Raw genomic sequence first — 13,955 nt, 5'->3', positions numbered from 1 at the left:
AACATATTTGTATTCAATTTTAAAGGAATTTTCTTTGCCTGTGGGAAATTCATCCAGCTGCTTATATTTATACAAGACTTCATGTTTTGTAGATGATACAGTACTGTGCTTGCTCTGTACATGTCTCCTTTGATATTAGGTATCTATTGATTCACATGTTTTAAAATACAAATTAATGTGGGGGGTTGTTAAACCATGGGGACTGGCCATGACTAGGCAAATATATAATACCTCGTTCTCAAGGGGAAATGTAAATCCGATTGAGTTCATTATGGTTGGCAAAGGTTTGGTACTAATGACTGCTAGAGCTGAGCAAAAAAAAAAAAAAAAAAAAAAGAAAGAAAGACAACCTAATAGCATTTTTTCCAGACAGGTATTGTGATTGCTATTAGATGTTTTAATAGGATTTGTTCAAATTGCAAAATAACATACCCCGGGTGCATTGACATTTGAGGGAAAATTGAAATATAAACTATTAAACCAATACCAGAATCCCATGCATTTCAGAACATTTTTGTAGAGTACCTACTACATACACACTTGATATATATAGACTCAATAACCAATTCCAATACCAGGAAAATAATAAAAACACTCTTTAAAATCTCATTTTCAACCTTAAATCATAGTACTTTCTTTTATATTTCCATGTGGCCTTCTGTGTAATCTCTCAGTTGTCCAGGTATGGGCCATTGTCCCTTTAGAATGGCTTTGATACAACTCAAGATCATTCCAAAGCTATTCCGGCAAGGTTTATTTCTGTCCTGTGAATATGAATAATGTAATCTTAGTGATATTTTCTAACAATATTTTTATTTACTGCAGCACTGGACAGATATTTACTTAACATGGAACCCAGAGTTGTACCCAGGCGTCCAAAACCTGCGCTTCCCATCCAACTTGGTCTGGGTCCCGGACATCCTCCTTTACAACAGGTACAACACACACACACGCACAAATGCACACACATGCACACACACAAGACCCTCAATGTTGTAGTACTACTGCTGATATCTTCTTTCTAGCACTTGTCCTCTGCCTTTCCTAATGCATCTTGGTTTATTTGTATTGATCTTTACATCAGGGTCGAGCCCTGTACAGCTGCACTCTATAGATTTTCAAATGCCACACACAAGAAACCAGAAGAAGGAGGGTTGTGGATTTCCTGTGCAGTTATTGCATTTTATCACAACAGAAGCAAGACAGGAACTTTTTACAGCCACTGTGATGCACAATGAATTAAATAGTAATGTACAATTACTATTGTACATTACTAATGTTGTACATTACTACTCAACTAATGTTGAGGACAGTGGCTTGGGAAAAGAGTGAATAATTGAAATCTACTAATTACTGGTAAACCCAAAATTTCTATGATTGTAACTCTATGGTCTTTTAGTCGATTAATTGGCATCTTAGTTGAACAATACTTTTTCATTTTATTTTGACTATATGGATTTATAAGGGACAACAGCAGAAAGGAGAAGTTAGTGACCTGAAGACGTGGTACATTTTGGTATTTATTTGCAAAAAGGCAGATTAAACTCATGATTCACAAATTTAATCTGTCTTCTTCGTACTTTTTTCTGCATAAATAGTTGTTTATGCATGAACTTCTGTGCAGATGTAGTCTTGTGAGTGCAGTTTGGGTCAGTCACAAAGAATATATATACATAGTTTTTGCCACATTCCCTTTTTTGTTCGACCAAATGATCTGCAGGACATGTCTTTAGTTGGTTACAGCCCTAGACATTTCTATTCTCATTCTCCAATTCAGTGCAAATAAAAATGGCATTATTTTTCCACATGATTGTTTCCTATGCAGATCAGAAAAGTCATTTTAACACCTGAAATTGAGAGTGTGCCAATTTTGATCTAATAAAGTTAAGATATGTGGCAAACCTGCAACTACTTACTATGTAAATTTGTATCTTGAAGTAACCAATCCACAGTGATACATAATATTACTAAAACCCATGTGTGAGTGGTAGAGTGGTCATATGCTGGTGTTTTACACAAGGGTAATACAAGTCTTTTTGAAATTCATCTAATTCTCCTCAAGCCAATTTAGTGACAAAAAGGAAGAGAGGTCTGGAAACAGCACAAATGATGTAGTGATGCAAATAGTCTCTGTCACTCTGCCCGTTTGAATTTACAATTTCATATCAAGTGCATTGCCAGATCTGTTGTTTTGCTCTGTTGACGGAGGAAACGCTGACCATTTGCAAAGCATAACAAAGGGCTTGCACTTTTTCAACAAATTAGACCACCATTACATGAGCTCTCTTCACTCTGCACAGTTCAGCATTCTTACTGTTTATAAAGCACAAAGCAAAAGACGTGTTATGGACTTAATGTGCATGTATTTTACCTCAAGGCGATGGAACATGGAATTAGACCAGTGGTTCTCAAACTGTGGTATGTGGGCTCATTCCGGTGCTATACAGAAATGTTCTCTGCAGTTTTTGTGTTTGTCATTTTCCACATTTAGGTCATCCTTTGTGCATGTTAGTTCTTATATAGCCAGAGAGTTTTGCCAAAGTTTACTTGTAGCTGAAAATGAATAACAATTAACATGAAAAAAAAAATATATATATGTACTGTATATTTCAGTACAATGCATTTAGAAAATATTACTGACAATATATATTAACTCATAATGTACTCATAATATATATTAATTATGCAAAGAGTCCATGTTCTAAATTGTGTAACAGCTTTTAGTACATGTCCTTTGCCTGAACAAAGCCAGAGCAGACAACATCAAATAAATATCATATAAGAAGTAGATTCATCCTCTGACTTTAGTGAATCACATTGTGAAATATTCAAACAAGACACTTACAGTCTTCCTTTTTCTGTGATGCTGTTTTTACCTCAATAATGCAACAAGTCTTCCTTCTGTTTTATCTTTATTCTTTATATAAAGTTAAGTGGCCATTTTACATTTAAAAAAGTATTTCTATGAGTACTCATGTAGTAAAAATATTGTACTCAAGTAAAATTCGAATTGACAAATTTACAAGAACTTGGAGATAAGTAGTGATATTTGGAATAGAGTGGATAAATACTAATAAATACTGTATTCATCACGAGAAGTGTATGAAGAGCATTAGTGAATGATTGAGAGCATGGTTATCTACTAATTGGCACTAAATTAAATCAACAAATTAAATCAACACATAAAGTAAGCACATAAATAGAACAAAATGGGAAGAAAGTTCTATCCTTTTGTGTTGAAAATGTCATTATATTTTCAATAAAGGAGAGTTTTTGTTTTTTTTTAACCACTGTGGAATCAAAATTGGTATAAAATATCACGCCTTTGTCTTAGTACTGAAATAAAGTTTATCATGTTATATGACAACTGTCTTACACAGTTGCACAGTAGTAGTTGTTGTAATAGTAGTAGCACTTCTGTTCTCCTATAGGCTAAGGCCACTCACAATCCAGCGTGTTAGCAGCAATGTTCCTGGTGACACTTAAGCCATTAGCACATTACCTTTATTATACAGTTCCCTTATGAACATTGTCACAGTAATTTCTACAGCAGTAAACAGCTTCCATTAAAAGTCTATTAAAGCCGGGACAGTCCATTGGGAGTCCACTGGCACTGTGCCCTTATCTTTGTACACAACATGACCTTTTGGAAATGTGTTCTGTGCTTATTTAGTGATGTGATTAAATTGTGATTTGGATTAGGCCTGGAGGAGCCAGGGCACTTGGACATAAAATCATGATCAAAATATTCAAAAGCCATAACATACTGCGCAGTAACCCAGTGCAAAAAAATGCAAATTGATGTTTAAGGTCTTTGAAACATTTTGATACCATATTTTTTTGATAATAGAATGTAATTTTCAACAAAAGTAATCGTCATTTCTGTCAATTTACAGGCTCTCATAGTTCAGATTTAGATCAGGACCAAAAAGTTATGTGATTTTAATTATTTTTGTCAAATTATTCCTTAAAATACTATTTTTAGTATTAATTAGGGTAACGATTCGACAACTCTAGTTAGATTAAACACAGTTGCTAAAACATTAAATGGTATTATGCATCTACGCTACACAAGACATCTAACTTTACCAGGCCAACTGTTAAACTATGTTAAATAAAATCAATAATGACTCCTGTTAGTGTTACTTAAATGGGTGTGTGTAAATAACTGTTATTGCTTTGGGAATTAAAGACACAACACACGCTTTAAATGCTAATTCCTAACAAATTTATGCTTGCCACATACATTAGCTTGATGTATTCAAAACAGTTTCACAAGGCTAATTGCTAATAGCTAATTTGTTTTAATAGATAAGACAGACTTCTGGGCTGTTCTAAATTCCTCCCCCTGCCTCTGTGTTTTGCACCATCTGTTAGGTGAAAACAGTGATTGGATTTAGATTATGGATGTGCCTGTAAATCTGAATGGGGTAAAACCTTGTCCTGTTTTATGTCTCCTGGGCTCAGCCCCAAAGCTCTTTGTTCAGATTTATGGTGTCCCTGTCCCACAAAGACCCCCCGCTCTTGTCCGCTCGGACTGTAAGTGCTGTGCTTGGATAATGGACTTAGATAGCGGGACGTGCTATAGGCCCACTTTGGCACATTTGTCAACATGTTTTCCTGTCATTTGTATTTCTATCCAAACAAGTATGTCCCAAGGTGACACACTGTCCAAAATAAAAGCCTTGTACTTGAGCAAAGAGCTGCCACTGATCATTATTTTAAATGCATGGTATGCAGCCTGCACTTTGACTGTTTAAAGTGCCCATATCATATTTTCTGATCTATGTCATAATGTTGTTTCCTCATCAAAAACATATCTGGAGTTGTGTTTTGCTTCATTCACTCTTATTTAACACAAACCCTGCATATTTGAGCTGAGTTCTTCTGTCAAATGGAAAACACTCTGTTTCACCCTCTGATGTCATGTGATAATACTGATAGTGCTCCACTGTACTTTTAAGCTCCATACACTTTCACTTGAATCATTTGAATAATTTCAGTGTTGGAATTTCCCATCCACTGAACTAAAGACTAAAATATACCACCTCATGACATCACAAGGTGGAACAGAGCATTTTGAGCTTCACTGATACAAACAGCCTAATAATGCCGCCTACTTGTATTTATCAGTGGAGCTGATTGTTGAATTAGTTATATTTCTTTAGGGGTTTGTGTCTGCTTAAGCATTGTGATACATTCTTTTAATAGGCACAAAAAATGGTTTTCACTATTATCGTTCATCATAGTATTTTCTGTAATTATAAAACCCCAACAGACATTACCAACTCTTAAAATAAAATACCAGACTTGCAATATAGGACATGGAGGAGAAAGGCGCTATTCCACTGATGATGAAATGTCATTTATTTTGTGCTGATAATGACTGTACTAATTCCCCTCTGAGCAAAGGACGTCTCGAACACAGACTGTTTGCTCAAGATGATCTCTGAAATGCACTTCTGTCTGGCTCTCATCCACCTGCCCCTTCTCTCCTTTTTCACTTTCTCTCTCCTTCCCATCACCTGCTACGTGTTGTCCAAATTTAGATTTTAAAGGTGCACTATAAAACTTTCCTGGTAGTGTGTCTGCCAGCTGCTTGTCGCTTTGCCTGGAATGGTCCACAATATGACAATAGACTTTAGCATCTCCTTGGAAACCAACGGGTGATGCCAACAGGCCAAGTTCGAGGTAGGTCAGTGAAGGGGTGAACTGGCTCACTCTTCGTATGCATTAAAAACGAGGAGATGGAAACACAACTACTGAAAATGCATGTTTTCCAGTGTAACACAATATAACACAATCAGTCTGTAACTGAATAAATGTAAAATAGAGATGTTTCATGCTATAATGTGTGGAATATTTCAGGCTATCAGAAAAGTTAGATAAAACACTTTTTTTAATCAGAGGTAGATCAAAATTCCAACTGTACATAGCAGGTAACTGGAAGGGCGGCAGTAGCTCAGTTGGTAGAGCATTCGCCCACTGATCTAAAGGTTGGCGGTTCGAATCCTGCTCTCAACATAAACATCATAGGTTGAGCAGTCAGATCCACTGACCCATAGGTTGGCTGGTGACAGATGAATGCTGTCGTTGTGTCCTTGGGCAAGACACTTAACCCACCTTGCCCACAGTGTCTGCGTACACTGGTGTGTGAATGGGTGAGTGGTTCCTTGTTGTAAAGCGCTTTGAGTACCTTGAAGGTGGAAAAGCGCTATAGAAAAATGTGACCATTTACCAAGGTGAGGGAAACCAGAAAAGTGACATAGTGCACCTTTAACTACCAACATTTGTTACTGTCTTGTTCTTGTTTCTGTCTTTGACTGGTCATTTTCCTGTGTATCTACAGTGCCGATGAGAGGTTTGATGCTACTTTCCATACGAATGTGCTGGTCAATGCATCAGGAGCCTGTCAGTACATCCCTCCAGGTAAGACAGCTGTTCGCAGTGTAGCATGCACTAACCAAAAAAATTTACTCTGAAGAAAAAGTATAAAGTTAAGTGAAGTAAAAGTAAAGCTAATAATAAGCAAATACAGCTGATTAGATCTTATATAACATAAGCTTGTTGTTATCATGAATTCTACTGTCTAGATCTCGCCGCCTATTATCAGAATTCTATTATAACCTGCCTTTGTATAATTGTATCTTACAGCTACTATTGATACTTAGGAGTCATGACATTAATAAGAAATGTTTATGTACATAGTGTGTAACTACTTTTAACTTGTACTTGTATCTATTGCTAATGCAGCCTCTGTAGCTCTGTGAGTGAATTTTGGCGGTTTTAAGCGTTTATGTCCATTTACTTAACTGAGGCTGAGCAAACCTGTACGTGACCTCTGTATGCAGGTTAGAGTAATGGCAACGCAGGTTCACTTGTGATTGTACTTTCTTTTAAAAAACAGTAAAAGCACAGGCTACATACCCTACCTACCTGTAAAGCTATGGTGACTAGTAGCCTGGTAATTGGACTTAGTTTAATCTTTCAATTACTTCTTTTCTTTCTCTCTTCCCTTAGGCATTCTGAAAAGCACCTGTTATATTGATGTGCGGTGGTTCCCATTCGACATTCAAAAGTGCGACTTAAAGTTTGGATCGTGGACTTACAATGGTTGGCTCCTGGACCTGCAAATGATGGATGTGGACATCTCAACGTACATCCCAAATGGAGAGTGGGATCTAGTCGGTGAGAATCTGAGATGCCATATTGACATTTTTGGCTGTGAATGAAAAAAGACATGTCAACGTATGAAGGGAGATATACAGTGAGTGTCAGGAGCTTCTTGTTCAATGTCTGCCACAATGATATGTTTCTGTGTCCAGCGAGATGTAGCTCTCTTCACATACTATTTCCCCCAAATGCCTTATTTACACTTTTACTTATCAATGCTCAAGAGGCATAGCCTGATTCATCAGCCAGTTTCACTTCATTTCACTTCGTAGAAACCGTCTGTTAGAATTCCTTCCCTCGACAGTAGGCAGGTACTTTTTATCATTTAACCAATCGCTGCTATTTGGTAGCCACGTGTGTAATGCGGCGCTAATGGGGCCAGCTGGTATTTTAAGCTTTTCCCAAATCCCTGTGAAAGAAGAGTAATAACATCTTTCCCCGTGATGAAATTCACCAAACATTCTCTTTATTCTGGCTTTAAATCCTTGATCTCAGGAATCGCTGACAACACTGAATATATGGCTCTTCGCTGATTGGCTGGTGCCCGAACATGCACTTCCGAGGTTTTTGCAAATCGTTTATTGTATTTTCATTCCTGACCTACTTGCTGGAGAGAAATGTTATTGAGTGGAGGCACTAGGTGGCGTCAGCCTTGCTACAAGAGGCAAGCATAACTTCATGATCTGACTTTTAAGAAACATGCAAGAAAAGTGTCATGGCTACTGTATATGAGTGTGTACCATCTCCAGATTAACAGATCTTGAAACTGTCTCTAAAATAATCATTCAGCCCTCACAAAGGATACAACCTAAAACAAAAGAATAATTAAAACTACCAGTGCTGTAACTGTATTTATAACCTTCAATAGTATTTTTTTCTTTTTCTTGAATGTCAGCCAAACTCAAGAAAAACATCCGACTGCACTATGAGCCAGAATCAATACATTATTTAGATTAAAAAACAAAATAAATTTATAGATACATTTGAATAAAAGGATGTTGCTGTCTGACATAAATTTGAATTAGCTAAATTTGACTCTAGTCTTTTTCTTATCAGTATGAAGGCTTTTATGTTCTGCAGTTGAAAAACATAAACTTTCCATAAAAATGTCCAATGTAATACAATGTAAGTATGGTCCAAAAGTCAAAAAGGGTTTTATTTTTAGCCTCTAAAACACATCTCCATGAGGGGGACAAAATGGGGCAAATGTCTGGATGGCTGCTAATCAGACAGGGCAAAAACCATGGAGAGTCCCCAGCTGGAGGACAGGCGATGGGCAGAGCGGGGTCAGTGTGTGCAGGGCTTGATCTGAGTCTGTTAGAACATTGTGGGGACTACAATCTGCATACACACTCAGTGAGCACCTGCCTTCCTTATGCAAACAAAAAACAGGCCCCAATGACATAAACAAGAAAGCTCGGGTATGGATTCATTTAGGTTAAGTTTAAGCAAGTAGTAACTATGATTAAGGTGAGGATCAGCCAATGAATGTAAGTCAATGTAATGTTTCCAAAAAGCATGGAAACCCAACATAGATGTGTGCGCTTGGCTGCGTCGGAATCAAGTGGACCATCACTGTGCCAGATGTTACCACACATACACACACACTACATCAAAACACACACACACACAAAAGCACACGAACTCACACACTGCCCTGGTGTCTCACACAAACTCAATGCCAATGCATCTGCAGGTCAGCAATCCATCAAATTATTACGCAACTAACAAAGGAGGTTTCTCCCCAGAGTTCAGGTGACACTGTTTAAATGAAGTGAAATTGAATCCGTCCAATTGAATTTTTATGCACAGACACCCTGCAGACAAGAGGTGTGCGGGGAGAAATGTGTGCCCCAAATCTGATTCAAATTGTGAAGTGGGAGATTACACGTTTCAGATGGAACAGTGGATATGCAGACAGAACAGATCCATGTACGAGGTGTGTGGATTGGGAGCAGTTCAGGTTGATTTTAGACTGAAAGGCACAGTGATTCTTATCTGTTGATTTTAATCATAGCTCCTGCTGTACTTCTCAGATGACGAGGTGTGCGTCTCACATCAAAGTCAAGCTTCACTAATCAGCTCCTGACAAGTACCTAAGGCGCACACATGTTTTCTCTGTACATTGGAGTGGAGTGACTCACATGTGTACTGTGAGTCTACTGTATGTGATATAGTGTATAGTTTAACTTTTTCGATCAGACAAACAAGAAGATTAACCAGATATAAAGTGGATTAAAAGTTTTTGGGAACAGGGTCAAATACATGTCAACGCAGGCTTAATATTACCACTACACTCACCACAGTCTAGATTTGGACACACTGTCGGGTGCTGTCAGGAAAGGTTTTTGTTACAAATGACCTTTTGTTTACATGTCAAAAGATATTTACTTCAAGCTGATTTGTATATCCACCTTGGCTGTGGACAACATGTATTACATAAAACAAGTTGTTGAATGAATAATTGGTGAATAATTGGTGACATTTTATAATATCTACTCACTAAGATGAATCATTTTTTCTTTTTACCATGTTTTAATATTATTCCCTCATCAAAAACAGAACTGAAGATGCTTTAGATGTCATCCATGCATGGTTGAGTATTTTGGCAATCTCTCCCGGACCTATTTGAATCCTCCTTATAGTTATTCTGTGTAAAACTCAGCCCACAAGCCTATGTCATCCATGCTCCCACACAACAATTGTCCATATACAAAAAGATGATTCAAAACTGTGCACAGCAATTTGACAAACCTGATGCAGTGTGTTACATTGGTGTACATTAGTTTTAAAACATTACAGGGTAACACAGTGATCCAAATAGGTTATGCGCAGTTAATACCCCATAGCAGTTAAATGTCCCCTCTTTAACCAATTAATAATTATGAATGAAATATTTCTCTGTGCTTTATTGAAGTTGTTAATACTGTAGTTGTTTTAAATTGATTAAATATTTAATCAAATGTTATTAACAAAGAATCTGTGTTTTTAAATTAACGAAGCGGTGCAATTAGGCCACGTACTCTATGAGGTCAAAGTTCATCTTATTTCCTGACAGCTTAACTCTCTTTCAGGTGTGCCGTCGAAGCGTAATGAGCTGTATTACGAGTGCTGTAAAGAGCCATACCCCGATGTGACGTTCACTGTCACCATGCGGCGTAGGACACTTTACTACGGCCTGAACCTGCTCATCCCCTGTGTGCTTATCTCAGGCCTGGCTCTGCTGGTGTTCCTGTTGCCAGCCGACTCTGGAGAGAAGATATCTCTGGGTAAAGATGGCACAGATATAGGGGTAGAGAAAAATATGACAAAATATGTTACAATGAAATGTGCTGCTGCTTACAGCTTAGAGGTTTATGCTTAGGTGACTCTGAATGTCTCTCCCCACTCTTCATCCTATTTATCACTGATATCACTTTCCTGTCCACAGTCAACTACATCTAAAAATGTGTTGTTTGTGTAATTTATGTAAATTATGTGATTTTTAGATTCTTTATTTGAGTATAATTATCACAATAAATATTCCAGAAAGAAATATAAAGTCTTCATAAGTTTCACTTTTGATAGAATACTCTGCATAATATGAACATCCTATACACTCACAAGCTGCATACTTACTACTTAATTGTAAAATTGTGACCTTGATGGCACAAGCTGTGTTGCAGATCACATTTTGTTTGTCATTCCTCCAACTCACCTCCATTTCCTGCCTGTCTATTATTGGCTGGATAATCGATAAAATTATTATTTAACACAAAAGAAAGAAAATAAACTGGACCTAGAAATGCCAAAGCTTCAAGACATGAGTTAGCACTTCAGTAGCTTTTTCTAAAGAGTAACAAACAAACATGCTGACATTGTAAAACAACCCTAGTAACTGTATTTGAAGTCAGCTTAAATCATTTGTTTGTGTTTTTTCCCATCAGGCATCACTGTGCTGCTGTCACTGACGGTCTTCATGTTGCTGGTGGCAGAGATCATGCCAGCCACTTCAGACTCTGTTCCTCTCATTGGTACGACACCTCTCTTCTCTAATTACTGTCTGTTTGACCCTGGATACGACAAAAACTGAAAATATTTAAAAATAGAAGCAATTAATGCAATTGTAACAAATTCTCAAGGGAGACACAAATGCTTGATCGTAAAAAGTAGCTAGAAAAACAAGTCCTACCTCTGGGGTATAGATAAATCTATTGTAAATCAAAAAAAACTATTTAACAAAACTCTTATTTAACTACCAAGGCTGTATTGCAAATACTAAAGTGGGTTTTGAAATGTTGGTTGAATTCCTCAGTTGTGCAGGTCATAGCTAAAGAAAAAAATTATTCTGTCAAATGGACAAAAGTTGGAAATGTAAACATGCCATTAAAGCAGATCTCCGAAAGGCTACTTGTTACTTTTCACCTCAGCCTTTACATAATGCAGATGCAGCATCAGCATCACCAGTTCTACCAGCTCCTTCGTCAGCATGTTGTCATTATGTGTTGTTATAACTGAGAGCTAACCTGTGAGGCTAGACTGATACAGGGGTCATTTACCCAGAAGGCACCTGTCCTGTGTGTGACCTGCACCTGAATGTCTGTCTGAGATAGACACAGCGGCACATATTTACACCTCCAGGGCAGCACAGATCTGGACAGGGGCTGAGATCTCTGCTGTGGTCCAAAGGGGAAGGGGAGAGATTGGGGTCAGCATCACTGGGCAGAGCACTGGGGGAAAAACAAGTCATTAACAAACTGCTGTGTATTGAATTTATTAACACAAAGTATACAGAGCACAACTGATGCACTCAATAAGAAAAATAAATGCCCTAGTTTTCTTTTCAATATTCAGATTTGGTTTATTTATAGATTTGTTTGTTGTTTGTTTTGAGAAGAAGTCTTTAAACACATTGACATCATGGGGACTGGCCTCCTTTCTGAGGACAAAATCAGGTCCTCATTTAGTATTTTTTGTCAATGAACAACGTAGTTTAAAGTTCAGATATGAGATAAAACAGGCTCAGATTTGGGATTACATGTCAATACAATATCCCCAAGAATCACTGAAACCCAATGTGTGAAATGTATTATTTATTATTATTCAAATGAAAGTGAAACTACATTATATTTACTTATCAATGCTTTATCAATGCTTCCTTTTTCCACAATACTAAAATATTTTATTCATATATTTTATTACTAATGTATTGATATGTAGCCTCTACATAACCAGTTCCCAGTCTGAAACAAAATTGCTAAAGATAGGATTTATTAGATCAGTTAATGTTTGCGAGAGCTGGACTTTTACCAATACCATTAACTTAAGAGCTGACTGCCAAATGGGTTCTATAAATCCATGAAGGCTAATACATGTTTTAAAGGATCTCTTTTATGTTAAAATCAAGTTAACATGACTTGTGTGCTGTTTGTCTCCAGCTCAGTACTTTGCCAGTACCATGATGATCGTGGGCCTGTCTGTGGTAGTGACTGTTCTGGTGCTGCAGTTCCACCATCATGACCCACACGGGGGAAAGATGCCCAAATGGGTGAGTCACAACAACTGTCAACAATTCGTCATTCCTAGATTAGAAAAGCTAATCTACTGTGCACTGCGCTCTATTTCAGAAGAGAGAAAATAACTCAGATTATAACTGTAAACATGCACTATATTGTTTTTAGATTAGATCTAGATTTTTGTACCAAACAAGCAAAAATTGTATCAGTTTCATGTTTATAGTTTGACATTTCAAGTACTTTTCATGTTTAAGAAGATATAATATTGTTTTGAATTTTTAATTGCTATGGAAATAGCACCCATTTTTCATCACTTTTAAACCCGTGGATACATTGTGTGTATGGAATTGAATGATTTGAGAGTAATAGTGAGTTAGTGCACGCTGTAAATGCTCTTCCTTTTTGATAGTCTTTTTGATAGCCTTTATTGACTCCATCTCCAGATTCGTGTCATCCTTCTGAACTGGTGTGCCTGGTTCCTGCGTATGAAGAAACCCGGAGAGGACAACAAAATCTCCACAACCCCCACCAGCACCCCTGCCTACAAGTACACCCACCCCCCCTCCTCACCACACCAGCACCAACAGCATCCAAATGAACACCATCCCTGGACAGGCCACCTCCGGGGGTCCAGCCACAACCAACGGGAACATGAACCTGTATTTCGGATACCACTCCATGGGCACAGATAACCCAGCGTTCCCAACCAGCACGGATTCCAGCGTGTGTGGCAGCACCCATCCAAGCGCCCCTTCTCCGCACGAAATCCACATCGAGCAAACCAGGACTGTCCTTTTAGAGCAGATCCCGGAAATTTCCAGAATCTTGGAAGAGGTGCAGTACATAGCCAGGCGTTTCCGAGAGCAAGACGAAGGAGAGGCCATTTGCAGTGAGTGGAAGTTTGCAGCAGCTGTTGTGGATAGATTGTGCCTAGTGGCGTTCTCCCTGTTCTCCATTATCTGCACCTTCACCATCCTCATGTCTGCGCCTAACTTTATTGAGGCAGTCTCAAAAGATTTCACATAAAACAGACTACCACCCACGACCGAGAAACTGTGCCACACAAGCCTCAGTATGTTCATTGAGCCGAGATGAGAGATGAGTTTATTGAAAAACACAAAATCTTTCCGTATCTTTTCATGTTTTTGTCAGTGATATGTGGTGTTTTTCCTCTCAAAGAAGCTCCACGTGAATATATCGCACTGTACAGTTTTACATGTTGGAGGTTGAGTCTACATCGGCTGTGTAATGTAGAACACACACGTAGACTATGCACTTTCTATCTGT

The 13,955-nt window shown here is 37.9% G+C and overlaps 1 pseudogene; it reads left to right on the top strand.

Moving 5' to 3' along the window:
* LOC110175695 (neuronal acetylcholine receptor subunit alpha-7-like) overlaps positions 1 to 13,694 on the top strand; it is a 38,577-nt pseudogene extending 24,883 nt beyond the window's left edge.
* The last annotated feature ends 261 nt before the right edge of the window (positions 13,695 to 13,955 follow it).

This window comes from Boleophthalmus pectinirostris, unplaced genomic scaffold (assembly GCF_026225935.1).
Source record: "Boleophthalmus pectinirostris isolate CB_2022bp ecotype Guang Dong unplaced genomic scaffold, ASM2622593v1 HiC_scaffold_22, whole genome shotgun sequence".
Classification (NCBI taxonomy): domain Eukaryota; kingdom Metazoa; phylum Chordata; class Actinopteri; order Gobiiformes; family Gobiidae; genus Boleophthalmus; species Boleophthalmus pectinirostris.
The sequence above is the reverse complement of the archived record's forward strand: the minus strand, read 5'-3'. Positions and strand labels throughout refer to the sequence as shown.